Source organism: Pezoporus flaviventris, unplaced genomic scaffold, assembly GCF_033815535.1.
Source record: "Pezoporus flaviventris isolate CSIRO_AGI_PZ_B2104156 unplaced genomic scaffold, CSIRO_AGI_Pfla_v1 ptg000066l, whole genome shotgun sequence".
NCBI classification, from domain to species: Eukaryota; Metazoa; Chordata; class Aves; order Psittaciformes; family Psittacidae; genus Pezoporus; species Pezoporus flaviventris.
The window spans coordinates 27,003,352-27,031,283 of record NW_026892614.1 but is presented as its reverse complement, the minus strand read 5'-3'; the positions used below and the strand labels follow the sequence as shown (position 1 = coordinate 27,031,283).

The 27,932-nt window shown below is 41.5% G+C and overlaps 1 protein-coding gene across 5 annotated transcripts in view; it reads right to left on the bottom strand.

Moving 5' to 3' along the window:
• The window catches only part of HIVEP2 (HIVEP zinc finger 2), a 104,703-nt gene that overhangs the window by 56,093 nt on the left and 20,678 nt on the right, over positions 1–27,932 (bottom strand). For 3 of the 5 annotated variants that reach the window (XM_061471688.1, XM_061471687.1, XM_061471683.1), the window contains exons 2-3: positions 20,768–20,829; positions 7,739–7,897 (exon numbers count right to left, since the gene is read on the bottom strand). The gene's annotated coding sequence lies outside the window, so the exon portion shown is untranslated. Of the gene's footprint in view, positions 1–7,738; positions 7,898–20,763; positions 20,830–27,932 lie in introns of those variants that run through there. The other 2 variants (XM_061471684.1, XM_061471685.1) reach the window with 2 other exon arrangements.

Below are 27,932 nucleotides of genomic sequence, written 5' to 3'. Positions count from 1 at the left end.
TATTCAAATTACAGCCAGGATCCAGGATTATATAGGATAATTAGTACCAAAGAAGAGCTAGGCAATACAAGCAAAAAAATGTGCACACTTCTGTAGCATACCACCCAAGGGCTTGAATTCATGACTGGTAACTCAAAGCAGTGAGGCTACATGCAAATCTCCTACTTCTCCATGGGTTCAAATCCCCCTTTATCAATGTTTTCTTACTAAATACAATGCACTGCCCATGCAAGCTTCTGTACTCTAGTATTTAGAGACTGTGAATCCAGTCTGTGTGGATTTCTAATGCTCCCTTTGCCCCCTTTCTCCCTTTCAAATACAGGAAGCCTGGAGAACTCTGTGAATTATAGCCTGTAATGGGAGAAGCAAGAAGTCTAAAATTTGCTTGATTGCAGCTATGATGCATTAAGCTCAAGGCATCAATCTCAATCTCAGTACTTTTTCTCTGAATGGGCAGTATTTTACAGTTATCACTTTCTAAACAAAGCACAATTTATTATACACACAATTTGATAGCTATAGCAGCTAAGACTAGAAGCAAGAATGTCTTCCTACTTGAGAAAGGTAAAAGGAATGTCATACTTTAAATTGACTTCATATGATCAATGGCAGAACACAATCATCTGAGAAATGACATTCATATCCTGATCAAATGTAATCATACCATATGCACTTGAATTTGGAAAAAGTGGAAAAAAATTATTCCCATTACTTTACCGGTGCTCTTAATGTGTTCACACAAATCATCTGTGAATAGAGGAATTAAAATACTTACAGTGTCTCCACCTTTGCCCTCTTAATTCCAGGTAATTCTGGCAGCTCTCAATACTGCAGAAATGTTTTCCTACAAGCAGTTTGATGAAATTAATGGATTAAATCTTGAACTACCTCCAAAGCTAAAGGGATGTAATTTATTTTTTTAATCAAATGCCTCTATGCTGTAAACATTTTTGTCTTCATTACTAGAACAGAAAGACATCTAAAGCCTAATTTGTGTTTCCAGGTTTTATGCTTTTGTTGTTTTCCACATTTTTCTCAATAGGAGCATGAGAGCCCATTTAAGTTTTGATTATTGGCAGCTTTTTTTCATTCTGGTATCCTGCAACCTAACACCATATTACAGATCTGGAAGTAAACAGCACCAAGATATCTTTGTAAAATTTTAACTTGCTGAAATTTTACAATTGTGGATTAATACGCATATAGGCATGTGTGTACATATACATAAATATATGTATATATATGCATATGTGCCTATGCATACACACAATATGAATAAAAATAGCCCTATTTACTAACACATGTGCGTGTCAGTAGAGCTGGTTTTACTGTCTCAGGCTCTGCAGAAAGTTAGCAATCATAACAAAATTTACGTAAAAGATGTGTCATGCCAAATGACTTTTGGAACATCACCTATGATCTTTGTTTGTTTACTTTACACATATGTGATTCAATTCATTAAAATCAAGCACATAATTTCTTCTTTGGATCCTCCCTACATCATAGCCTCTATTCCCAGAGCCCACTCTGCACCAGAGCTTATTTTGCTGCCACCACTGGAACTATGATTTTGGGTTACTTTATTTTCACTTCAGCCAGGAGCTAAATAAGCAAGAGTACATCCCCTTAAGTATAGGGCCATAACCTCACTGCAAATAACAGTTTAGACACTGCCAACTTTGCTCAGAGCCCTTACTAACCAGGTTTAGTGCTTTTAGACAATGGTCAGGCTGACAGTTGACACAGTGTCCGTATACACACGTTGCTCAACCCATTTGCCTAGCCTCCGGTTGCCAGAAGAGGGCTGATTGTGCAGGCAGCTGGCAGCAAGATGAGAGAACATCTGGCCATCCCCTGAGAGTGGGCAGAGAAGGCAAAAACATCAGGTCTCTGCCAAACCCAAGATAAGATTCCAGGTAAAGCTTATGCTCTATGCGATCCAGCAAAATCACCATGAGGAAACTCCTACACCAAGTGCCTTGGCTTTCCTTCCCTCTTTGAATAACTACCCTGCTGTGCACTGCGAAAAACCAGAACAGCCAGGCGCACAGTGAAGAAACTGAGGCAGAGTCACTCACAGCTCCCAAGCAGACAGGCTGCAATGCGGCAGATGTCCTACAAGCCCATGATATTCACTTGAGCTGTGAGAATTATCTACATCTCCCTGGAAAAACCATCACAAGTCCAAGCTCCTGGCAGATCATGGCAGCAGCACTGGTCAGTCTCTGTGGTAGAAGAAAGCTAACTGGCTCCTGAGGAGCTGGCAACTAGTCAGACGTGCAGGACACCAGAAGGGAAGTGTGATGCCTGGGAACAAAAATCTAAGGACGTGAGGTCTGTTTATAGAGTTTTGGTTGGCGTTACCCGCAAAATCTAAGACAATGCTCCTTATAAAATAAAACTAAGATCTCAGTGACACTGGTGTTAAGTCAAAGCACAGACTTTATTCAAGGACACTCTGGATTTGCATCAGACAAGCTGAGATCAGTCTCTTGGCGCTATGTTCCTGGTTGAAGAGACAGCTTGTACAGCATGGGATACACTACTGTCATTTCGGGTCGGCAGGCACATTGAAGTGCCATCACTGGCAGCTGTTTGTCTTAAAAAGCTGGATGGACCATCAAAACACCTCTGGCCACACACTTTGTTAGCTCTTCTGCTGGGTGCTGTATGACTCCTTTACAAAGAGGTGTCCTACCTCACTATCCCTTGCTATTGCCACACCTAGAAAGGGACTGTTTAAAGTGTCTTCCTTTCCAGCACCTCCACACTGGTCCTCCACATCTAAAGACAGACAAGAGAAAGGCAGCAGTGGAGTCCCTGGTCCTCCTCAGCGAGGCAAGATCCCCCTGCACTGATGTCACTCTGCTCTTGGTGCGTGCTCAGTGTCATGAGCGTGGGTCCTATCCATACATGGCAGGCTGGAGGAGGAATGACCTCAAACTGCACTCCTAATCCAGGGGGCGTTGCCCAAACACAGTGTTTGAGTTTGATGCATGAAGCGCAGAGATATTTTCAGCTCCTGAATCACACTTTTGGCTCCGCAGCTAACTTGAACTTCTCCTTAGTTTTGTTCACAATTTTTCACCTTCTGCAATCACCACTGACTCCCACAAAAACAAAACGAGCTCGCATGTTAAAGAAAATAACCCCAAATGGTCATAAATAGGAAGATATTTTAAAAATCACTTTTATTTTAATACCTTCTATTTTATTCTCTTGCATGTGTGGAGGAGTGGAGTTAAACAAATTACTAATAGATCAGTGGTGCATCACAAACGTCTGGTTTATTTCATGGTCTAAATATATGCTATTAAATGCTGCCAGTGAATGTTTTCTAATGATTTTGGTGTCAAACACAAGAATGAAACAATCTGAAAAATGAGGCAATGCAAACGGTTAGCCTGGATACAGCTACAGGAGAGCTTTTAGCTATATATTCCTATAGCTGAAGCAAAAATACTTCGCTGTACTGATCCCATGAAATCATACTGACTTGAGCACAATTCATAACCATAGTTTGAAACTGACGGTAATGAGAAAGCAAAACTTCACCTGACATTACGAAGGGAATAATTTTTAATTGGCATATCCTGCCAATTACAAGTGCATCACCTCTGCCTCTGCAGCCTGAGTCTGCTCTCACTGGATTCAACGGGAAAGCTCCAGCAGACAAATTATGCAGCCTCAGCCACAGCTAAGCAAGTCATTTAAGCATATGCTTAATTCTATCTCTCATCAGTAAAGCCAATTCAGCAAAGCAAAGCATATGCTCAAGTCAGAAGCGAATAGGGAACACGCATCTTTCTGAATATGGGTTTTTCACAGATTGAGGATATTGCACAAAACTTCCCTTGATTGCCTTTAGAGCTCATCATGCTGGAAGAAGATAGAATTCAGCTGTTAATAATACCGTCACTTACGCACATAAACTATTGGTACTTTTAACTCATCCACAGACTGGTTACACAAAGAAAAAAAAAAAAAAAAAAAAGGCATGGGATATATCCTTGGAGTGGACAGAGACATACACATACTACCCATGTATGTGTGTCTGTATGGACCACAGAAGTGGAAAGAGGTAACACAGAAAAGATGAGGTAAGAAGCTACAATAGGAAATCCCGTACATCCAAAACTTCTGATGAGTCTCTCTGAACCTTTTCACAGAGTTAATTGGGAGATTTCTTATCCCCTGGAAAGAGTGGAAAATAATGGGTATTTCAACTCCTCTGTTTCCATTTCCTTCCTGTGGGAATGAGGAAAGAGTAGGGATAATGAACACACTGCTTTATTAAGGAATGTTGCTCTTTCCTTGACGCACTGAAGTAACCGGGCAGCCTCTAAAGTCATCTGAAACTTTTTATTTTCCTTTAAATTTTCTTTAGTCTTTTACCAAGCAAGAGACAACTGCCAGGCAAGCATGAATCCCCAGAGCATTCCTTGACTGCAGACAAGTGGGAAAAGAAAAGCTCACTGCAAACAGCAGGGCTGTAACCAGTCACTGCGAATTACGCTCAGCAGCAGGTTGCACCACTCACCTACCTCTGCCTTTCTCCCAGGGTGAAGGAGCCTTATCTACCTTTGCATTTCATCTCAGAGATTAGGAATCAATTACAAACCCCACGGGGCTGCCCTAAATTATGCTCAGCTGCCTGAGGCTTCTTCCTCCCAAATGGGTCCCCCCAGGCTGAAGGCTGAGGGGGGGCACGTGGGGAGGAGAGCGCTGGGTGCCAGACTCTACCTGTTCTCCAACTCTTCCAGACTGCTGCGATGGCCAGAGTGGGGTCAACCCTCTGATTTGTTCTCTGTTTGAGATAACAATCTGTCTCTGCCCCAAAGGCACCGTGAGCTGTAAGAGTATAAATGTTTGCAGAAATTAAACAACTCCAGCAAAATACACATTATGCAAACATCTCCTCTCTTCCCCGATGACACATGGAGCACCAAGCACAAACAAAAACCAACCAAACAAAGCACAGAAGCTTTGTTGGGGAAAATAAAAATCATTTAGCAAAGAGCTTCTCTGATCTCCTTTCAGCCATTAGGACAGTAATAATGCTGAAATGGCTGGCCAGCCCTGAAAATTGGATAAACTGAGACACAGAAGAGACAATTGAAAGCAAGGAGACAGACAGCAAAAATAAGTGAGACAACAGATGGAAGCAGAAATGCAATGTCTAAACTGCAGCTGTAATTCTGCTAGTAACAAGCACGTTTAAGCACAGTTTGGTCTGCTTTCCTATTCTGGAAAGGGCAAGAATTTCCTTTCAAAAAAAACCTAATTTGCAATCCAAACTGCTGTGGGTTCGGCTCTCCCCAGACAGGTTTGTGGGACAGGGGAACTATTTCTCCCCGTATCTGGGAGTAAAACAACACTTCTAAGAAAGGGCAAAATTCTGAGACCCTCTGATGTCCTAGCTGTCCTAGTACTGTTGAGGCTGAAGAGGGGAGTCACATCACTAGAATCTATATCCACAAGTGTAAGAAAGCTGTGTTTTAGTTGCTGCTCACCAGGGTCAGTCACAGGAATTGTTCAGAGCTCTCCCATAGCAGCGCGGGCTCCTTAGCCTTTCTCCTTTACTAGCACGACTGCTACAACTAGGCAGGAAAAGGGTAGTTACTGTTCTAGCAACGCTTTTACAGAATAATTTGGCAATTTTCTAGCAGGGCTTTAGTATAACACACTAGTATGGGAAGGAAAGATTTCCACATTGGCCAAAGAAACAGTTGTGGCAAGACTACCTATTTTTAACACAGTTTATTCCTAGCCCTATTTCAGACACAGCCTTTTCTCTCCCATCTGTTGACACAGTTGTTTTGTTTCTTTAAAGACGCAGTTGTCTGCCTCTCGGGGAAAAAAAAACCAACCCAACACACCTTCAATTGTTGCAGAAAAAAAAACACGAAAACCATGACATGAAACCCAGTCAAATGGCAATCTGCTCGAAAGGTAATGCTGGCAAAGCTTTATGACTGAAACATAGAGCAATTCTTAGGATGCCTCTTAAAATTTATATCAGGTTTTGGCTTCTGTGGCATTTTAAGTGCGACTGTGTATTGTTAAAATTCGAATCTGGTATACTCAACAACTAAGATGGTTTATTGATCTAAGGAGTCTGACTGCAAACCTGCCATCGGAGTGACATACCGGTCTGCTCAGGGAGAATGCTGCACAAAAGCACAGAGCAAGATGCAAATGCTTTCTTTAATAAAGGAAGGAAAATGTAATGAGAGCAGCAAGGGGAAAAACCCAAAGCCTTAAGTCTGATAAAAAGTAAACTGGTATAACAGGACAAAACATTAAGCAATCCCTCTGACACTTGGGTTGCCAGGCTGTTTCCTCTGATTTTTGATGATCATTTTTTTCCTCATTGGACGGCTGGAGTTCATGGTTTTGATCTCCCAGGCAATCTGAAAACCTTATCTCCTCTCAAAGGCATTTCAGGCAGCTTGAGCGTTTGTAGGTGTAAGCAAATAAAACTGAAGCATGGCTGAGGTGGGACCGCTTTTGTAAACTAAAGCAACCTCAGTTCTTGTAGGACAGCCTATCTGCTGGGAAGGTTGCAGTATGAAAAGCTGATATATTAAAGGTCAAGACTCCAATACAGAGCAGACTCATCTGTATTGTGTTTTAATTTCTTTTTACATTGAGAGGTACCTAGGGACCCAAAGAGGTGACAGAAAGATAAATCATGCATGACAAACTGGAACAGAAGACAAGGCTATATCCAGAATACGATAGCTCTGCTGGTGCAGCTGTCCTAGCAAAATGTACTGACAGTGTGTTCCCAGCACAGCCTTCATTCATACCAGCAAAATCGTGCTATACGCTGGCACAGATTTTTCCTGAAGTGTCTCTTCCAGCAAGCAAAGCAACCAAAGCAAGCAAAAAGTGTCTCAGTAAAAGCAAAGGTTTGTCCTAAGTGTATCTACCATGAGAGCTTTTGCGTCAGTCTGGGATCAAGTCAAGGATCAAGCCTTTTTACGCCTTTGGCCAAGACAGGTATAACAGCAAAAAACCTGTAAAATAGGCATTTTCTCCCTTTGACTTGAGTGAGAAGTCCTTTGCACAGATTTCAGTACTGGCTTCTGCCACAAATGGGCATCTTAACCTTCTCATTCACTTCTGCAGAAATGCAGAGATAAAAAAATCACACTACATGTGCCCTGAGTGGACAGGTTACGGTATTTCCACAAGCAAAATAAGTCTTCAGCATGCCTGCCACTGACTCCAGCTGCTGCTCCACCACTGTTTTGGGGGAGGAAGCTCAGCCACCCACCCCTACCCACAGCAATGAGCCTCAGCCTGGGCTGGGTGCCTTTCCAAGGGCTGTGGGAAGGAGGAAGCAGGCAATGGGCCTGGTGCAGAAAGGTCCACGATGTACCGTGACATGGGAAAAATAATGCCAAACCAAGTGCCTGGGACTAGGTGGGCAGCTCTCAGAAAACAACCAAATTCACTAAGATGATGAAAACCACAGCTTATTTAAGATGCATTTTAAAAGGAATTTGTGGATGAGCTTTCAGGAGCTATGTGAAAAGATATTTTCCAGGTGTGCTATATGGTATGACGTACTGGTCACAATCACCTAAGTGATTTAAAATTTTAACACTGTTGTCTGTGATTTTCACAAGAGAACAGGTAGTGACTTTAACATGCCCTTGAGGAAATTAAGATCAGTGAGGGATCTGGCAGAATATTCATATATGGCTTTCAGCCTGTTAAAAGGGCTTACCTGCCTTTGGATTGGCAGCGTCTAGAGCTGTGGTACTTGGCCACCCAGTATTATCTAACTTCTTTACAAGGCATGTAGTACGTATTTCTAGAAGGCTGGACCTACTCCAGGTTTCCATGGACAGGAAGCTTGAAGGTTTGGGATTAAAACGGCAGGAGGCTGAAAAGAAAATTGAGGACCTGGAAATAACAACTGATAGTCCTGACGTAATCATCACCGAGAACACTGCAGCTCTGAAAAATGTAATCAACAGCCTGGAGAATAACCTCAGATAAAAGGATAGGTTTTGGAGGACAGTGGAAAGCTCCTGTGAGTACAGTTAAAAAACAGGTTCTGACAGACTTTTGCACATGCATTTCAACCAGTTCTCCACAGCATCATGTAGGGAAAATACACGATACAAAAACTTGTAGATATTCGCTCTACTCCAGCATGCCTCATTTAAAAGAAAACTGCTGCTGGATAAGCCATGTGACAGAAGCTCTCTTCTTCCTCTATCTGTGGAAGCTGAAGGTGCTCCTGCTGGCTGGAGGCTCGTGTTTCCTACCTCAGTCAATGTGACCCCACCACTGACCTTCAACCAAAGCCAACCCAGATGGCTTTACCCAGATTAAGAAACAGAGCACTTCCACAGCTCTTCCACAAGTAGAATGGCGGAGTAGTAATTTCTAGCTAGCAAGCAACGGTGACCCATCGGCAAAGTGTCATCTCCAACCTTGCAGCCCCTTGCAAAAGCAGCATCTGTCCAATACCTGAACTCTTGCAGTATAAATGGTTATTGAAAAGGCAAAATGGGAAGTTTAAGTTTCTGTAGCACTACAGTACTAGCTGAAGAAATAAGCTAACCAGCAACCCCACTGAACTTAAAGGCCTTAAGTAACAAATATCCATGATGCACTACTTGAAGTAAACTCGTTACTTTGGGGCAGATATACAGGTTTTATCCTAAATTTTCAGGACTTGTGAATGTTGCTGTGGGCCAAGTACCACCCTGATATCCTTTTGTGATGGTCAAGACAACCAACTCAGAATAAAATAGATTCCATTACAGTGTACTAAAGTGATCCCTCTCTAAATTACCTTTATTTACTATCCCCAGAAAGGTCACTAAAACCAATATATTTTTAAAGAATAAAGTTACTGACCTTTCAAACACAAATGGCAATGAAGGTGAGCAGAGCCTCCACTGAATTTATTCATGCCTGTGTCCAAAGTCAGGTGCCAGCTCACATGGATACCCTTATCACTAAATGACAGAAAGAGGACTTATGGCTGACTTAAAGAGACTGGCAGGGGTTAGCTAAACCTGGCTCCTGAGGGTGCTTCTTATTAAAGTGGAGTACGCTCAAGGCCTGGTTGCCCCAGGAACCAGACAAACACAAAAACTTGGTTCAAGCTGCCCATGCTTCCAGCTACATTCAGCCAGAGATTTACTACAGCTGCAAGAAAAAGACTAAGGACTGCAAGGTCCCAAGACTCGTCCCCTTAAAACCTCAAGGTTTGATTCTGGGTTAGGGCTTCTGCTCAAAAATTAATAAAACCAGGAAAATGGTGAGATGCCACACTGGCTGTAGAAAGTCCAACTGAGGGAAAGCTGCCCTAAGAAAGGAGCCAAAAAAGTGCATGGGACCTAAACCCACTTTCAGATAACACAGTCAACATGCTAGGCAGTGAAAATGTTTCTGCCAGGAAAACATAATGCCACTGCTAAGAAACGTAAGAAATCAAGTTAACGGCTTCTTGTGATGAATAAAAAGCACAGCAAACAACAGTGATCATTCAGAAAATCAGACACAATTAAAGACTAAGTGATAAGTTAGAGAAAAGAAAGGACAACAAAAGACTTCTACTGAATTCTGCATCTCCAAAGAGTCATTCAAATTCCCACTTGAGTGTTCCCAGAGATGAATACCACTGATTCGGATTCAGGAACTTACAACAGATATATTAAAATTCAGTCAATTATATTCCAAAGTGTTATCACATTGTTCCAGACCCTTTGTAATCATCAGAAACCACTTAAATGATAAAAGAGCAAGCACTCAAAGAAAACAAGCTATTTTTCTATCAGACTACTTTTCAGGAGACAAGCAGAATTAGGAGACTCCAGGAACAGGCTCCAGGTGGGCTCACTATACCTGATCTACCTTTAGGACATGGTAAAGCACTTCTCACCCCTTCTCTAAGGATTGCTTACTAATACACCAATCCTACAGTAGTTTCAAATGGGATTTAAAGAGCATAAGTAAACAGAGTCAGAATTATTTTTGCTGGGGCTACTCCTTTTCTTTCATTCTGACAAGTCAAAGAAATCCTTAACTTGAACTGCAGATCTACGTTTCAGCACCTACATTCCAGTGGTTTCTGTATCATTTCATTACGACCAGTCCTGGCAATAAGCAATAAAGTCCCCAGTGTGTTTGCAGATCATCACAGCAATATGATTAGAAAGCTTGATCCAAGTATCGTAAAAGACAATGGAACTTGGATTGAGCCCAAAGAGAAATGATTTTCCCTGCTATGGGAAAGTGACTATACATAGCTATGATTACAGCTATACATTATGCTTCTTCTGTTATTAAAAGTGAGTCTTTCCCCAAGCACTGATTTTAATTACTTAACAACAGGGTATACTTTTGAACAATACGGTGCCAAGAAAAAAATCATAACCTGAAATAGAGAAAACACATCTTCTGTGCCCTGGGAACAATTAAAAATTCTGCTGACTCTAGTAACTGCTGAGTAAGACTATCACACCATTACCTAAACGTATGCGCAGACGTACATACACACACAGGCCTACTGACCTGTAGGACCTCTAAACCCTTCCCTTGGAACTAGCACTCTAATGAACATCTGTAGGAGGAGAGATGTAGTTCATGTGGTCATGGGGACACCAGAGTGTATCTCACCTATTGTGTAATATTATTCTCTAAAATGTAATACATTTCCCATCTTTAAAATAGAGACATTTCTGTGGAAAAAAACAACTTTTATTCTAAGGAAGAAAAAATGTTTTAATCCTAGTTTAAGTAAGATATTTTCATTTTAACATAGATTTCAAGAGATTATTCATAAATGCACACTCTTGAGTTTATGTAATAATTATTTGGCATTTTACATCTGCTATAATATGCAAAACAATATTGGTAATATTTCTAGCTTACATGCTGTTCTTAGCACAGAGAACTTTTTTGTCATTGGGGCTGTAATAATTCACATACTAACTGGAAGAACAAGTCAATCTGACAAGTTTTGTACCTGTAAAGAACAAAATCACAGGAACATTTGGATTGGAAGGCACCTCTAAATGGGTCATCCTAGATCATCTTTAATAGACACTTATCTCGTCTAGCCATAACTGACACCACACCCTCCCATGGCAATTTGCTCTACTGACCTAAATGTTGCATAGTAGTAACTCCTTCCCAATATTGAACGGTATAGCAAAGTATTCCCTGCTGCAGCTTAACCACAGTATTTTTGCCCCTTTGCTCTTTAATAAGATGTGAAAATACCTTTCCCTGTTCTTTCAAGCCCTTTTGCATATATGTGAAGCTAAAGCTCTCACTTTCTCCAGACTCAGTGTACCTAGATTTCTTGTCTCAAATCTCATTTATCTTGCCTTTGGGCTTTTCTATCTTCCTAAAGAGTCCTGTGAATTGAGGTTACCTTTTGGCTCTTTGATTCTGTGGGCTGAAGAGGATTTGACATATTTGCAGCAAGGCTAGTTAGGAATTTATTTTATGAGGCTCGAAGTTATAAATAGTCATCGTGCATCTCTCTTCCTTATAGTGGCATTTGTTCTTTCAATTTAACATTGGTATCCCAAGAAACACCTTGAGAAATCACACATACAAGATCAATATGCCCATTAATGAGATAACTGTAATTTAATACTGCTGTTCTTCAGGATATGCTCTGTAATTCCAGGGAGCTTCTACCTGAACTTGAACAAGGAGTGTTACCTCCTCATATAAATGTATGTCACCTCCATTAGGCATTGCTAGGAGCAAAGCCACACATCAGCTCCAAGATTACCTGAGCAATTACACAGAGCACCTGAAGGCTGCCGAGGCTACACGAAGTTCTAGTAGTAGGAACTTAAAAGCTGCTTCTGATAGGCTGGTTGGGATGCAGTCATGGCAAGGGCACCATATATTCTGATTACCCTTCACCTGATACATATCAATGACTGTGACACCTCTGTGCTCCCAACACAGAGGAGGTCCAGGAGCACAGGAGAAGCTGGTGGCCTGTTCATGCTTATAAAGTCTTCGGCTGAGCTGCCTGGAGTCACACACTAAGCGTGCAGGGCATGTTCTACCAAACACCCACCCATGCAAACTCTACCAGCGCCTAACGCAGACCCCTCTGAGTGATTTCTGAGCAACCCAGAAGGACAGACTTGGGTGGTCAAGTTCCCCATCCATGACAGAACAACTGCACCAGTTTCAATACCTGAGCACTCACAAATATTTACACAGTCGTGGATTTAAAGTACAATATTCACCTAGTGTATCATTGTACCATAACGCACATGCACTGACGTAGAATCTGAGACTTGAAATCAATTATTTGCCTGAAGTAGAATCTAGGACTTTAAATCAATTATTTGCCTGTAATATAAAACAAGTCAATTTCCCAATGAAAATACATGCCTAAAGAAAGTGGTAAATAAAGGGGTCTCACACATGAAGAGGAGATGTATTTTTCTCTTTTTTGACAAAAAAATTAGCAGTGAGTATCCAAACAGCTTGCTCCACAGTTGCTTCAAACAGCTGCAATATAGTACTCATCCAGCTTGTTTTCAGAATCAACACAAGGAAGGTTAGGGTTTTCTAGTTTTTCACTGTTTGAACAAAGAGAGGACACTGCTGCTGGGGCTGCCCCTGCCTATGGCCAGTTTGAGAAGCTGAAAACATGGCCAACAATAGCACGGCACAAGCAATTTTTACATTAAAGAGATAGCAGTAAAGTCCAATACAAACAGACAAGCATTACATTCTGCAATATGCAGCCCAGAAGACGGGCTTACTGACCATAAAATGATTGTATAACCCAACCAGTATTATGTCATCTGAGACCTTGGTGAGGCCACCACCTTTTTTATATATGCATGTATCATGTTATTTTTTCCCCCAGACAAATGTCAAGTTACATTCCTTATATAATGCTGCTGCAGTGCTAACCTGAAGCATAATGACTGTGCTCATTATAGGCTTATTATGAGTTCTGGGATGAAGAGCTGTCAATAATGTGATTTGCTCCATATAAGGTAAAACACTGTCTTTGTTGTAAAGGGGATCCCAATTATATCTTTTTGAAACAGTAATTACAGTAATAAACAGATTAAGCATGGTAACCACAGGTCTCCCTGCAGCAAGGCATGCAAGCCTGTGTCTCAGCAGGTGCACAGGACAAGGAGACAGGCTGCTGCAATCTGAAATGCTGGATCAGGCCTTAGCGTACAATCGCCTGCATCCTTGAACGAAAGAAGATGATACAGAACACTGCAGTGCTCATGGCCAAATAGATTACATGCTTGCTGTATAAATGAAAAACCTATACACAGTAATTTCTCTTGATTGCTCGCTCTAGCTTTTCTGTTGCTTTTGCTGTCAATTCAGTGCAGCCTATTAAAGGCTGTGAAAGAAATGGCCTTCAGCAGGGATTTATATTCCAATCACACAATCTCAGTTTCTTACAGAAAAAGAGCTATTGAACTGGTTCTCCAGTTTCCAGATAAGTCAGGTCCGATTTTCAAATGTTGCCCTTATGTTGCAATTACGTATTGCCAAATGAATTCCTATTTAGCATACTGCAAGATAAACTGATACTTGTGCAGTAAGGTTCCAAACATGACACATCAATTTGATAATGACAGTACAAGTAGGTAAGTCTCTAACACCTTCGGCCCATTCATACAGAAGGTTTTTTGGCCATCTTTTGTTTTTTTAAGACCTCTGTTCTAAAGGTGTTTTAAAAGGCCTCCCCTCTGGTGAACTAGGAGAGAGGCTTTTGTTGCTGCAAGTTCTTGTAGGAAAAAACCAAAGGTGTTCATTTCCCAGGATTTCAATTTAGCCCTTAGCATCAACATCTAACTGAGTTGCAAAGTATAACCTGAATTCTGTTCAAAACCCTTACTGGTCTTCATCCTGGTTTATTACAGCTGTTTGCTTACTGGCTGCATTTGCATCCCCCAAGCACCAAAAGGCCCTGCTTGCTACAGGCTGATGGATTAGTGCAAGACCAGAGACCTCCGAGATGCTCCTGGCAGCTGACTGTTTGCCTGCTGACTTGCCCTCTTCCCTAAAGCCCTTGGGCTACTGCAGTATAACCAGAGCTTGAAGCCTGGACTGCAGGATCAGACTCCTCTGCTATCAAAAAGAGATGTGTCAGTGTCTAACATCCACATGTAAACTCCACTGAGGCTGAGATGAAAACCCCAGAAACAAGACACAATGCAGGTAAGTCTATTTCAGTGTGTTATCACTGTTCTACATATTTTAAAATCTAAGAAAAAAGAAGAAATGCTAAATTTAAGGTTTCTGTTCCATCCTCATCACCTTTTTGTATTGAGGCAGTTCATCTGATGCAGCAAAATATAAACCAAACACAGTAAGACAGCTTTGTTTCACAAGCTCACTAGTATATATTTCCATTTCTTAGGCTCCAAACCACAACCTGCCACCTTGCAGAGCCTCCTCCTGACCCTGCTCCCTGCAGAGGCAGCTAGCAGCATACACTCTCCACCTTCAGCCAAGAGACTAGGGGTGGGAAAAAGGTTGGAAAGAAAGAGCAAACGTTAGGACCACGGTGTGTCCCTACCCATCCCCACCACCCTTCCACTGCCGATCAGAGCCTACTCTTTTAGGCACAGCGCCCCCTTCCACTGCCCCCCAAGCCCTTTTTCTAGGACCAGCATAGGCTCTGCTCCCCGCCTGAGACCCTGAGGAGTGATGACCAAGAGTCTGTTTCTATACAGTCCACCTCAAACCATAACTAAATGGATCTTCCAATTCTACTCGTGTATTTACAGACCCATGCATGGAGACATTCTTATTCTTTCAAAAACATTACAGGAAAATGTTCCAAGTGATTGTCATTAAAAAACCTTCATCATAATTTCATTAAAAATTAACAAAAAGAAAGTATTAGTACTGTCCTGGCAACTAGGGGCTGGGGTGTGTCACATTATTAAATTGAGAAGGGCAGCAATGGAAAGTCTTTTTAGATTGCTGTTTCCATTCTTTCTTCTTTTGCTTGGTTCAAAAGTCCTGCATAATTAATACTGTAGTACTTAATAAATGCTTACAAACCTACTAGCTCTCTGCTCTTTCCGTTTAATTAGGTGATTGACTTCAGGCATACTATAAATTATAATGACAATTTAATTACTTTTTTAATGTGCACACTTAAAAGATTTATAAACAGGAATAGAGTAGTACAGTGCACTGAAAACTAGAAATACTGTGAACTGGACAACAGCACAAAGTAATCCCATCTAAAGTATCTCTGCAGTGTCTGAGCACCTGCAATGACTGGGACATAAGGGTATTTACAGTGTCTGGTACAACTACAGAGAATTGTGTACTTCTATCCAAATGCTCCTTATTAGCACTTGCATATCTCACTGGGCTTCACAACAGAGACCTAAAGAGGTTCTGAGGAGAAGTCAGATTTCAGCATCTCTTAGGTAAAGTGCTCATAAGAAGTGCAAGACCATTTCCCTTCTTTTAAACAGATTGTAAAACTGCCTCATTGCATCATAACATCGCCACTGTTAAAATCTGCAGGGGGCTGAAACCTCCCATGGTATTCCAGCTGGCACAGGCAAGTCATCAAAGACCATGGATTTCATCATTTCGTAAGCAGACCCTTCCTAGTTAGGAGACAGAAATGACTGTCTAAGAGTATTTCATGCCATCAGCACCACACACTGCAACAAGCGAAGTTAGCTCTTCTCATATTTTTGTTAAGGCATCTAGGACTTATTCCTCTGTCACTTACAGGAATGTAAATTATAACTAAATTCACAAAGCTAAGATAATAGCATATGTAATAAATCAAGTAAGAATCAGGCCCTGGTTTTCACTTAAAACCAGTGCTCAGGGAAGTACAATTGATAAATTAAATAATCTATTTAAATTTAAAGAGTTGAAGATACTAAGAGGAGACTTAACCTACCTCCATGCCCAGACATTTCCAAACCATAGTTGGTTATTAAAAACAAAGAAACCACACTATTTTCTACAAGTTACCTGTCACCAACTTAGACAGACGACAGCAGTTGTTTTAAATCACACTGCATGCTATATTGGTGAAACTTTCTCTTGTAAAGAAGTCATTAAAATTTGGGCTAGAGGAGACGCTTTCCCATCTGGGAGCTGAATCTGGTTTGGTGTGACTATTCCTGTCTGTTAATTTTGCAGTATAAAGTATAACTGTACATTCTTAGCATACTTACTGGGGATGCTGGCATCTCTGTAACCACAACTGCTTTCAGAAAGGGGAGAAATAAAAAGAGTGGGCAATTCACAGTGCACTAGAAAAACGAAGGGCAATTCAGTGTTTTAAGTATCATCTATCAAGTGTTGAATACTCAAAAGGGAAATAAATCTAAATATACTGCCAAGGCACAGTGCTGTGGTAACTGTCTCTGATTTTCCTTTTTAACACAGGTGAAAAAAATCCCAGATGCTCGTCTCATTCACAGATGAATGAATCAAACCTTCTGCTTCCTCATGCTTGTGTCCACCTCGGACAGCACAGAGCTGGGCCAGAAAAGGTATAGGTAAAAGGGAAAACACCAGGACACTGAGCAGCACTGTGAATCATAGGGAGCTGCTTTGTCTGCAGCTTCCGTTCTCAGAGGAGCTGTGCAGGGCTGAAACAATGGCTGTCCTATGGAGCTGCGTCTCATCTACCTCATCTACAGCCGGTGATGGATGATGGGTCAAGAGGGCAGCAGACTTTGGGTGCACAACCCTTAAATACTTTATCAACGATGGCAAAAGGCCATGTACTACAATAACACAGCAAATACTTCCTTTTGCTGTAGAGCAGACAAATTCCTTCCTCTCTGCTGGCTAAATCTGAAGCTTTTGGTTCATGGCTCAGAGTGTGTGCAACTTCTATATTCGCAGAACATATATGTAAAAAAGCTGCAGTTTTATTCCTGAGACTGTTCAATTGTAAACATTCTCACAGAAATGAAAAGTCAGCCTATCTGTGCTGAAATCCTATGCAGTCATAAATATGCAATTATAGGGATTTATGGGGTTTATAGACAATAAAAGAAGGAACATTTCACCATTTTGAAAAATGAAACTGCATACTAAGAATTGGTAAAAGTTGTAAAAGTGTGTAACTCATCCCAACTTTTCACACTGAAAGAATTTCCTGAAAGAAAACCATTTCAACTTGATAGAAGTGAAAAGTGCCATAAAAAAAAAAACGGGAATCTTGTCCCTGGTTTAAATGAAGTTTAATAAAAGTAATAGGTCCTGTGATACAGCAAGCTACGTTAATACTAACAGCTTAACAGTACTGTTGTGCTACCCAGCAAATTATCATTTAACAAGACACGTCTTGCTAGATGATGAGTTGAAATGCCTTCATGCCATCGAAGTATCTTTATACAAAATAAAACTGAAGTAACATTTAAAATGTTCTGAAGTAAGACATCTTACTTTATAACAGTTGCCAAAGGTTTGTCCCAGTTTAGAGCAGAGGTAAAGTATTTCGGAACCTTCTGCCATTTAAATGTTCTTCCAACCAGTTTGGTCTTCTATTCCTCCTTAGCTGTTGCTCTCTCTGTTTAGCTCCTTAGGTATCTTTAAAACTCGACCTAACTGCTCTGAATTTCACAACAGATCTTAATGCTCCAGCATTAAGCAGAAAGCTGTGGCCTCATGTTTGGTTTCTCATAGCAGCCTTCTACTATATGAAGGGGGCCTACAAGGATGCTGGAGAGGGACAACTCTTCAGGGACTGTAGTGATAGGACAAGAGGCAACGGGTTCAAACTTCAACAGAGGAGATTTAGGCTAGATATAAGGAAGAAATTGTTTACTGTGAGAGTGGTAAGACACTGGCACAGGCTGCCCAAGAAAGCTGTGAATGCTACATCCCTGACAATGTTCAAGGGCAGGGTGGACAGGACCTTGATCAACCTGGTCTAGTGGAAGGTGCCCTTGCCCATGGGAGGGGGGTTAGAACTAGATGATCTTAAGGTCCTTTCCAACTCTAACTGTTCTATGATTCTATGATTCCCAAGCCACGGCAGAAAGGAATCAAAGGGTTCCCCAAAGAAACCTCCAAATCATCTGTTACCATTTCAGCTCCCTTACCAGCTGACTAGAGCATCAGCAACAGAAGATAACCACACAGCTGCCCACCCACGTGGCCCCAGAAGCAGAGGTGATGGTGTAATAATGGAATCACTGATTTATGGCAACAACCTAATACTGGCTCATTAACTTTCCCATTTTGGAGACTCTGAGAAATCTGTTCCCAACAAAGCGCTGAAGTGACTGGGGTGGGTTTTCCAGCAGTGCAGAGCAGGGAGTGAGGCAGCAAACCTGTGCCGTCCCACCACGCACCTTGCAGTGACATGGGAAACCTGCACCTTCCTCTGGGTGCATTAAGGCAGAAGAAATGTGCGATTTCCTCCCAAAGATCTTACCATATCTTACTCTACAGCAATGGATGCGCATAATTTTAATCAAATGATGTATTACCAATCTCACCATAGGCTTTGAACTTAAATGCTTCAGAACTGAGCAAAACAAATGGTGTTCTTGTTCAGAAAATGGAAGGTGTTGGGGTGAAGGTATCTCAACTTTCTAACACCCCAATTAAAAGTAGGCCTGTCGTGTCTAATCCAACGAAGTCTGAATTTCAGATTAATCACAGAATCTTTTAGGTTGGAAAAGACCCTTAAGGTTGTAAAGTCCAATCATTAACCCAGCACTTCAAAATCCATGCCCCTAAGTGCCATATCTACACTTCTTTCAAATACCGCCGGGGTGGTGACTCAACCACTTTCCTGCGCAGACTGTTCCAGTGCTTGACATTAAAAAAATCAAAGTAAGTTATTTTAATGAATAGCTACAATGTGTACTGAAAAGCTGCTAAAGCAACAAAAAACTTTTGCACAGGCTCTGTCAGCCAGAAAGTAAATCTGCACATAGGTGCAATCGGCACTCACCCTCTGAGTATTTTCATTCCTTTTTCAGAGTGTGAAGTTAAGATTGACACCAAAATGCATTGTATTGTTAATGTGTTTTCCACGTGAAAGGACAGGCACTTGAGAGCCACAGCGATGTCCCACAGAAAAACATTTGGAATATAACTTTTCTGGTACACCCACCTGGGCCAGCATTCTGCTCCCTTTTATTCATCCAGGTAAGGGGAAGCTGACAGCCGGGGGAGGGAAGAGATTGGGAGCCATATGGAGCTAGAGTCAATTTTCAGTATGTATTTGTGAATAGACACAAAAGAGATAAATGCTGGCATGCATAAATTCATATTTTATCAATATCTATTCTGGTACTTACTGTCAGAGTAATTTATTCAAAAAAGGCTTTTAAAGGCAAACACCAGTTTAAAGAAAAGCCCAAATCCTTAAAGAGACACCTTCCAACCCTGACTTATTCCTTGCCACAAGTCCACGATCCTGACGTCATGAAGCAGGAGGCAGAAGCTCACTCACAGAGTTTACCTCCCAAACCTAAAAGGGAAACTGGTGCAAATAACCAAGAACCCAGGAGTGAGTTTTTCCAGGTCACTGACAAAACAAGTGCCCCAGAAGCAGGAGTGGGCCACCAGCCCAGTGCACAGAAGCTCTGAGGGTCCACGTCCGAGTTGCTCATGCAGAGGGCAAGTGCAGCTGACAATATCTCATAATGACAAAAGCTATCAAAATGAGAAGGATTCACTAGTTTTGCTGCCTGTAGTCACTGCACCTATGAATGTTCAGTTTCACTTCTCAGACTTATTCAAATTATCCAGCCCTTATGGGTCTGCGAACCTGAGGGGCAAGTCTTAGTGTGGAAGGGATTTATTAAAGACTTTTGGTGCATCTGACCATGACAAAATGCTAAAATAAATAAGTAATAGAATCACAGAATCATAGAATGGTTTGGGTTGAAAAGGACCTTAAGATCATCTAGTTTTAACCCCCCTACCATGAGGGGAACATCTTCCACTAGACCAGGTTGCTCAGAGCAACATGAACATTGCCAGGGATGAAGCTTTTACCACTCCTTTGGGCAACCTGCTCCAGTGCTTCACCACCATCATCACCTTTACTTCATCACAGTAAAGAACTTCTTCCTTATATCTGACCTGAACTTCCCCTGTTTAAGTTTTAACCCGTTACCCCTTGTCCTGTCACTACAGTCCCTAATGAAGAGTCCCGCCCCGGCATCCCTGTAGCCCCCCTTCAGATACTGGAAGGCTGCTATGAGGTCTCCACGCAGCCTTCTCTTCTCCAGGCTGAACAGCCCCAACTTTCTCAGCCTGTCTTCATATGGGAGGTGCTCCAGTCCCCTGATCATCCTCATGGCCCTTCTCTGGTCCTTCTTATGTTGAGAACACTAGAACTGCACACAGTACTCCAAGCGGGGTCTCACAAGAAACACACCGAACATTTCTGCACCCCAGATTATGTTTGGCCTGGATCCAGCAGACACGTTGGAGTTCCACTGACTGTCTTTCATGGATTTTTATCTCTTCCTACAATGCAACAAGAGCAGGACAGTGGAGGAAAAGTATCTGAGATTTACTTATTCCATTAGTCGGAAACTGAAAATTAAAAGAGCCACTTCAAATGCTAACAGAATGCAAAAACTCATCACTTCCTTCCTGAGGAGGGCGTTTGTACATATTGATCAGAACACGTGCTGTGGCAGAAAACTTCTGGACTCTATTCATGGCTCTAAGTAGCTCTGAATCTGGACATGGGGCAAATGGTTTCAATTTTCTATGCTTTTTCAAAATAGTAATAAAAACACATACCCACCTCACAGAACAGAGGCTTCATCAAAGTTTCTACCTCCCTCTCAGCTTCTTAAGTAGACAGTCCTGCAAAAGTGCAGAGTACCATGATTTAGATTTTATTTCCTTAAAAAAAAAAAAAAAAAAAATTCGATTTCTTGGGGTTTTTTTTTGTCACGTAGGAACAATTGTGGATGCAAAGTCAGCATCTTTACCTGAAGGCTGGCCTCAGGCTCGGGCCTCACATCATGTTCCTACATCTTACACAATACATACATTGAGTCTACGAACAAACAGGTCAGTAGGACACAAGCCAAGCAATGCACATCTAAATATGAATGCAGAACAAACAAAAAAAAAGTGGGTATTTTTAAGATCAAAACTTTCTTAACAATCTCATCTCTTTCCGGTCACACAGTCTGGGTGCAACATGTAAGAAACAGCTTCCTGAGACACTGCGGTGTTTTCTGAATCACTGCCATTACCCAAGAAAACCCCAGGAAGTGGTTTGGATGAGAAGCTGGACCTGGCTTGCATAGGTATCAGCTGATGTCAGAGTACAGACAGCACAAAGCCCTAACAATACAGACACTGTGAAACCAGGAATAACCTTCTCTTATCTCCTGCAGTTTGGGAAATCATTTCTAACCCGGTGACTACACAGCTTAGGAACAAGTCAAACAGTTAATTATTCACTGTGTGCTTCATAATTAATCTCAGTTTCAGGCCAAATTTTTGCATGCCCATAATAACATGAAGATCTTCAGCGAGGGAAACAACAGCATGAGCTTTTGGACCTCCTTCTGCACAGCAATTCATTTTTCCATAAACAGTTACTATTAAGCAAGGACAAAGCAACAAACCAGACAGCCATCTGTGTAAACCAATTTAAAAGAATGGTGACCTCACAAGATTTTTCAAACTAACACTCTCCGTTTAACTTCTGCCACCCCATCCTGCCCCAGCAGACACTGGGTTCGCGCAGGTCCTTGGGCGAGCGCAGTGCTTCCTCTTTAGGGAAAGCTGGTACTTTAAAGCCGCAGCAATTTCAAACCTGTGAAAAGAGCATGTCAGTGAAAATACCTCAGCATATATGGAAGCAGGCCAACCTACACGGCAACCCACGCACCCCAGAGCGTGTTGCCGCAAAGGTCTGTGCTACATTTGCCAGCTGAGCTTCCTAGAGGTATGAGGTCAAGTGAGCACAAAGGTTCAGGCCACCGACGATAACATAAGCTCTGCTGAAGTGTGCTCTTTCTTATGACCCGGAACAAAGCCAGCAAAAGCACAGATGGCAACCACATCATAAAGGAAGACAAACCTGACAGCCTCAGAGCAAAACTCACAAATCCACATATAGCACACCTATCCTGTACATACACGAGATGGCCACAGCATCTACAGAGCCTTCTGCCTCTTTAGACTTGAGTCTAACAAAGCTTCAGGTAAAACATGCAAAACAAAATACCAAGTAGAACACCTACAAACAGGTGCGCGTAATAAACACCCAAGGCCATCTCCTGCACCAAGTCACTCGCAGAACTTCCCTTTAATCCATGTACTGAAGTCAGACAGAACCACATAAGAACTGAGAGCAGGGTGTACTGGTGATACCAGGTCTTGCTAGTACAACGGAAGGAAGTATACAAACTCATTTACAAAGGCTCGTGGATTAAAAACACTTGAGTATCAAAAAAGGTAATTGAAAGAAATATTTCTTCCCTTCCCATTTCCAAGCATCAGAACAACATAACAGCATATTAACTTTATTTTAGTGGCAGAAGGAAGTGTTCACTTCTCCATTAGATAAAGATGATGACTCTAAACCATATAGTGCAGACAGGATAAAAATTACATCCTGGAACATCAAGGCTTGTCACACCGACTTTTTTTTTTTTTTTCCTCTTTAGCCTGCATTTTCAAAGTCATTATTTTACTTTTCCCCTTCTGCAATGCCTGATATTTGTGTGCCTGATAGTTGTTTTTGCTTTAAAATAATGGCTATGAGGCAAAAGTAACTTGCCCTTCTGACCCAGCACATAATTGTACAACTGTTTGTCCAGTAATAACCCATCGTACACATAAAGTGACATTTCTCTAATTGGCATTTGCTGATCACAAGGGCACCCTCTGCAAACATAGTGGCTTTTTTACTGGCAACCTCTTTAATTATCTCACTCTTCCTAACATAAAATCTCCTTTCTATCATTAGAGAAGAACAAACCGCTCCTCACCACAACCACAGTAATACTATATATTTCATATTACGTATGAGTGAATACTATTAAAGATCAGCCTTACAAGACAGAGTAGTATTAACAACTGTCCTGAGAATTTGTTACAGAAAAGGGAACTACTCTGACCTTTAAGTTCACGTTTCAGTAGTGCCTTTTTGATACACTTCAGAACAAAAGTTCAAGCTGCATCTCACTTCAGTTTGTGACATCTTGTTGCATGTAAAAGTGAGGGCAGAAATTCCAAGAGAAGCCCAGCTGGTCCTGCTTATCCTTGCCTTCAGCTTTGCCGTGTCAACTGATGCTGGCGTATGCAGTGTATTTCTCTGCTTTCTTTCTTTTTGTCTTTCTTGGTCAATGCTTCAAATTCCTACCCAGCCACCTCCAAAAGCTCTCCTGTTGGCTGCCATGTTATGTAAAAACTCATAACTGGCTCAGAAAACATTTAAATCTGCACTGTCTTGGCACACAGCTAATCCTCGAAGCAAACGCTGCTTACACAGTGGAGTGCTCACATTTCCTAGCCTGCTGTGGAGATGTCGTGCCTCATCTCGTGAGGCTGGAAAGAATGCACAACGCTTTGTGTCATACCTCTGATTTTCTGTTTCTGCCATATAAGCATCATGTTATCAGTTTTTATAGGGAGGGAAAATGGGAAAGGGAATTCCTGGAAGAGATTACAATTGTCAAACAAGCTTTTGGTATCTTTTAAACAACTGAAGCATTAATTTTTTGGCGGCGCTGTCAAAAGTCTATGAGGTCTTCCTGGCTGCAGTGGAAGAAATAGCACATTTAGTTCAACTACAAGCTGTACTTCTTAAAAAATCCGTATGAAAACAGACCCATTATTCATTTTTCTTTTAATATGTGGTTTTGTCCTGCAGTTTCAATAATATTTTTTGTAAGCCTTTGCATTCTCAAGAAAGAACTGCAACTTAGAGCTAATGCTTTAATAAACTCTTGTTTATATTATAGTCAAACCAGAATAAACAAAATAAAGCTACAAATGACATTTTTATAGGAAGCCAAGAAAAAGATTCATGTGTCTGAATATTTTAGTTACAGTATGGTAGGCATGACTATTATTTCCTGTGAAGCCAAACTGTAGCTTTAATGAGCTGGGTTCTCTGGCTACTCTGATATGACTCAGGCCTCTGAAGAGTACCTGGATATAAATACCATACAATTTTAATGCAAAACTCTCATCAAGTATTCTGGGGATTTTACAATGGGGTAAGGGCAAGATATAGCCATGAAAAATATGTTTAGTGTCTTCAAAATACCACCATGTTGGATTTCTGCAAAATGCCTCCCTTTACGGTAAACTGCGCCAAAAAATTTCAGGGAGATTTCAGGCAAAAAAATGACCTTTTTAAAAAGTGATCACAGAATCCCAGAAATTAGATTTAAAAGGAAATGGCCAAAGTCTATTAGATCATCTCATACCCAAATAAGAAAAATCTATGTAGTGTATTCTACAGTGTTTTTCCCAGGTCACTCTTGAGTCACTCAAACTCAGCAGCTCTTCTGGTTTTCCATCAGGAGAACAGACCTTCACTGGAACAAGGCTTTTTCTTCCTGGCAGTTAACCTCATACTCCTTTTGCTCATTTGCACTATTTTACTCATTTACACCTCTTTGAGACTGCTATTCCCTTCTCGGTGATCTTGGCTTTGATGCTTTCAACACTGTGATATCTAATTTGATAGCAAACAAGGTAGAAAATGCTAAACTAAAAAGAGCAACTGACCTTCTGACTTGCAACCTTGCTTCCTCTGTAACCAGCAGCAGCTTTGTGGTGGAATGAGACCTGAGCTCCTGGTAAAGAGTCAAAGGGTGAAAAATCACCACCATTCACATTTAAAGACATGCTATATTTCATCAGCACATAGCCCTGAGCCTTATGGAGGATAGAGATGTACTAGCAAAGCAATCTCAAAGGTTCCTCTTCTCTTTATTAAATGTGATGCTCAATGATTCGGTTACACTAAGAAAATTTGGTTACTATTACCTCTCCCTGCCAATTAGGGAAAGGGGGTTTAAAGAGTTTTGTGTCTCCTAGTTGTCATAACCTCATTTCTTTCTCATTCCCAAATTACAGACTTTCAGATTAGGATTCCTGCTGGCCATTTTATACGTAAATGCAATTCCCTGGAGTAGGAGGGAAGGAGTTTCACACTGCAGATTGACATGCTAGCTCTCACGCAAGGGACAGCAGATGTCAGAACCTCACAGAATGACTTTATATCTCCTCTGTCCCCAAATAAAGACGGTCATAGGCAGCATGCAAAGCAATCCCCAAAAGTACATTCACTTCACTGCCTACAAGTATAAAAAAGTGTACAAGAAGGAAAGCGGCAGAGTCCATCCTTGAGAATGATGGAATAAGTTTGTGAAATCAAAATGACTACCTGGTAAGACATCAAATTTTTCAACTTAGTTGTTATTATTTCTAACCAGCAGGGTAGCAACTGGCAATTGTGCTTGAGAAAAAGAAAGGCTGGATGAGCTCCTGAAAAACTCCTCAATGCTAAAGGCCTGCCTGAAGAGGGACAAAGTCACAACATGAAACTCCAGATGCCTGGCAAACTCATCAATCTTGAGTTGGTGCCTTGTACTGCACTCATGTTATTAGCTATTGCACTATCATGTAAATCCTTCATGACAGTGATATTTTTAAAGTACCGCTGTACTGTCAGGTGTCCTGACATTATCGAGGCTCCCGGGGATACCAGCCTGTGGCATTTCTTTCTCACCTCCTTTACGCAAAGTTTCCAAGTCAACCTGAACACCCCGTGAAGGGCCAGAATCTGACTCCGGAAAGTTTTAACCTCAGTTGGAAGTGACCTTCTTCCCTCACTGTCTCTTTGGGGTACAAGGCCTCTTTCATGGAATCCTTACCCAGGATAACCCTGTCCTTTACCCTCTCCTATCTCAGGATTCACGTACAGCTTTGCATCTGAAAATAGGAGGCTGGTAGGGAGCGCTCGTGGCTGTGAGCAGATGGACAGGGAGTCTGCACTGAGTCACTGGCAGCACACCACTTGTTGAGCTGTTTGAGGTCCTGCAGGAAAAATGCTCACTTTGTGGCACTGAAGAGAAAAACTGCCAAGAGCAAAAATCCCTACAGGAATTACCTCACTGTGTATACACTGGAAACAAAACAGGAGACAAAGAAAAGACTTTGCCACAGTGCACAGGAGTTGGTGCCAGTCTACTGACATAAAGAAGGTTCCTTCGTATCTGCTAAAGTATAGCGGCTCCACCTGCAATATATGCTTTCTCTCTTCTTCCCCATGTGCAAACAAATGGGTGGATTCCTTTCAAACTAGCCCCATGCCAGGGTAACATTTACAAATCTATTAACTTACTGACAGCCTGGTCCTGGACCCCCAACAGTCTCATGAAAGTCACCGACTGTTTACAGGAACGGCTGAGCTGATGAGCAAAGGTTTCAGGACCAAGGTCATCAGGCCCAGAGTGTGCAGGATGAGCTGAAGTGTTATCTGACCCCATTCATTCACGTTATTACACACATTAGCATCAAAAGGGTAGAAGGCTCTTCATTTATCTTATCAATTAGATTTAAAAAAATTAAATACAACAAAATTGAAATACCAGTATCTTTTTTTTCACTTTTCCAACTTTTTTTCATGCTGTATTTTCCTTCTACTATTTCACAGAATCATATAGCCATAAAATCATTCAAGTCGGAAAAGACCTTAAGATCATTGCGTCCAACTGTTAACCTAACACTGCCAAGCACACCAGTAAACCAGACCCCTAAATGCCATTTCAGTGCATTGCTTTTCTTCCTCTTTGCTTTTGATTCCTCCACTCACTACAAACATCAACAACGCTTATGAGTAACTCCTTATTCTTCCCTGCAGCAAAATAATGTCTAAATGACGCAATGGCTAACCCGTATTTCCTTCACAATACCCGGACAAACAAAACCCAAAACAAACCAATTAAACTATCCAAGCCATTCCTCACTCAGTCTGACCAAAATTGGAGTTTCCTAGTATCTAGGAACTAGCACAATAATTTCAATGGGATTTTATGGAAACACAAAGATCACCTTCAGGGGTCTACTATTTAGGACTATAATACGATGATTTTGAACTAACACAATGAAAAGATACCATATGGCCTGAAGTACTGAAATCACTCCTTTGCCTCACATTTCAGAATACTTTTACAACTTTTATACAGTTCCTGGTAGCAATATATCTCTAGTTGTGTTAACGATTTGTTAATGGCTGAGCAGCACTGGCTGCTCCATACAGTCACTCTTCAAACAAAATGGTGCTCTCAGAAGGGATGTCCATGAGCAGGGTGAGCTACGCATTACCTTTGCTGCTCTTCCCATCCCAGGCCACCTCGTTCTTTTCAAGAGAATTCAAGCACTGAGAGTACTTCGACAAAATGATACAAAACTGTTAAATACCAGTAACATTGTTATGACCCTCAACAAATATCTGACACTACAGCTGCCGTACAGAGCACACACTAATAGCTTTAACAGGCAGGAGAGAAATAAACTGTATTTAATCTTAAAAAAATTTCAGAATGAAGCCCCTGATATTCCCATGTCAGATTCAGTCTCCGTTTCCGCCTCCCAAGCATGGTAATTACAGTCCTGTGCCCACTGGGAACTAGTAGCACACTGAAACACCAACACACTTCACTGGAGGAGGGAGAGGTTTGCTGGTGTAGATATTACAAGATGAGCAGCAGATGCTTTGACTTGCAGGGAATGTGCAGCATCTCTTGCTCACAGCATCTTATTATTTTAACTTTCAAGATGAAATACCTGGTTAGCCATTGTCCAGGGAGACAGACAAGATTTTAACGCTGGCCACCGAACAGGCGAAGGCTATTCCGGAAAAACAACGCTTTAACCACAGCAGTCATCATTCCTCAATGCAAGCTGTGCAAGCAGAACTTGGTGCC